The sequence below is a fragment of the Nelumbo nucifera genome, chromosome 1 (assembly GCF_055504915.1).
Source record: "Nelumbo nucifera cultivar China Antique chromosome 1, China Antique-T2T, whole genome shotgun sequence".
Classification (NCBI taxonomy): Eukaryota; Viridiplantae; Streptophyta; class Magnoliopsida; order Proteales; family Nelumbonaceae; genus Nelumbo; species Nelumbo nucifera.
Genome location: NC_142649.1, coordinates 172,833,842 through 172,836,203, shown reverse-complemented (window position 1 = coordinate 172,836,203; position 2,362 = coordinate 172,833,842). Strand labels below are relative to the sequence as shown.

Genomic DNA, 2,362 nt, shown 5'->3' with positions numbered 1-2,362 from the left:
CACGTACCTTAGGGGAGCCCATTATTCTCAGGAATTAGGTTACTAACTTATAAATAAACCTAATTAGTGCATTAAATCAAACAAAAACTCAGTGAAATGTTTCGATTAGATTTACGTATCAGATGGTGGGTTTCAAACAAAAAAGACATCTATGTCTTCCCGTCCTCCGTATTCAGTATTCACTAACTAGCTACATTATTTCCTATTTTTCGCCGATCACGAAGGAACAAGGAATAGCTGCTGAATAACAAAAAAGGAACCACCAGAAAAGACTGAAAGTAAGGACGGGAATAAAGATTTAGCTAGGTCAGCTTCAAACAAATACGTCAACGTCATGCCGATGATCCCGGATGCTTTGCACGTATGAGCGAATGGCTCATCTTTACGGTGGAAATAATGGCCACGTCGCCCATCTCCATAGTCTCCTCCTCGCTCGAGCCCGAACCCCCATTAATCCGGCCGCTTATATCCATCCGATCATCACCATGGACTCCACCGTTCCCATAATCGTCTTCTTCGTCATAGTCATTATCATTATCATCATCATCTTCATCATCCGACGACAACGGCGCTAGCCAACAGGTCCCATGTAAGTGGCCGTTCACACAAACGAAGTACTCCAATCCGCCGTCGTGCGATCCAAGCCTCCTCGACGCACTTTTAGGCACGAGCTTGGCCGCTGTCATACTCCACACTCGGGCCCCGCAGTAAGGACACCTGACATTCTCTTCGAACTCCACCCGCCGTCCGATCAAGTAAGCTCTCGTCCTCGAATTCATAAATCTCATAAATACCCCTCTGTAAATACCCAAATCGTCCTCGTTGCCCCCCATAGGATGCTCACAAGGATCACTTACATACAACAGATCCCCTTGGCACCTCTTCTTCAAGAAACTCCGGCCTGACGTCTTGGAAAACCGAGTCGCTTTCACCAAGTGACCCGGCGAAGCTTGGTTTACCCGGAAGTGTCGACTCGGCTGGCATCCGCAGCAAAACAATAGGAGCTTGGCAAGCGCGTGCCACCCACCTCCAACTCGGCCGTTGGGCGCACCGTTGATCAATGCCGCTACCATGCGCGGCGCCCGCGATACGCAGAGCTCTCTCCATAGCAACCTCTTCGCTACCGCACGGAGCTTCCTGCTCACGCAAGCCATGAGGCATAGAACGTGGGGATCCCAATTGATGGACTTGAAGACTAACATGAGAATACGCTCGTTTTGGATCCCCGAGTTGCTCGTTTCTGAATCGTCATTCGGCGGATTGGGCCTCGACCTCTGGCACTGGCTCCCGCTCATTTCAGAGACAGAAAGCAAAGCTACACAATCTAATGGGACGTTTCTGTTGGCTTGTGTGTGGATGCAGGACTTGACGTGTATATATATGTCCGGAACAGTTGGAAACGTGTCGAACTGGAGATGATTGATTAACCGCTTCTGAATTTTCATCAGGAACAGGACACGTTTCGTTGTGGATGGAACTAAAAGGACGCGTGTCGACGAAAGATTGATGCTATCCTTTGATTTCAGAATAAGAGAAGGACATCAGGGATTGGATGTAAGTGGAGGTCGTACGCCACGTTGAGAGATGGGGCCAGATTCGAAAATATCTTTTCTTTGGCTGAAAATATCACTACGTACAAGTTGTACAACGTGTTATGTTGTGGTTGGAATCAGGACACGCACTCGAGAAAGTGCTCTCCTTATGCCATAATGGTTTCTAACTTATCCTGTTCCTGCACGTGGATAAATCACATCCGTACACGTATATCTTTGATTCCGGACTTTTTTATTTTATTTATCAAATAAAGTCTGAACTGATTTGGGCGCATCTCATTGTTTTTAGACCGCGCACCTTCTCTAGGCTGATAAGCTCTACCCAATAAACAAAGAAACCCTGCATGTAGCAGCATATGGAATGGAGGTGTTTTTGTTTTTTAATATCAACTTTTTAATTTTTATTTATGATGTCTCGCCTTTTTAAAAAAAGTTGTATAAAAAAGTAGAAGAATCCTAAGAAGTGTTTTTAATTTGAGACGATTTATGATATATATATATATATATTAATTTTTTTAGTTACAAAAAATTATTCATTTTTTTATTTTAAAGACAATAATACGAAACTGGCTTCAATCAGTGCACGCCCATGTTCACATTGTTCACATTGTTCGAACATTTCACGGGAAATATCTTCCCGTGAAAAAAAGAAGATAAGTACTAAGAGATTGTTTGTTGACTTTGGATTATTAAATGCAAATCCAATATGTTAATAAAAATCATATGCAAATTTAGATATTATTGAATCCAAATCAAAGATGCATTTGGCATTCCTTATTTTAAGGATTTATCTACTTTTTCTAATTGAA

General features: G+C 43.0%; 1 pseudogene; it reads right to left on the bottom strand.

The window, feature by feature from the left end:
• LOC104596419 (EID1-like F-box protein 3 pseudogene) lies at window positions 1-1,365 on the bottom strand (annotated as a pseudogene).
• Window positions 1,366-2,362: the final 997 nt, after the last annotated feature.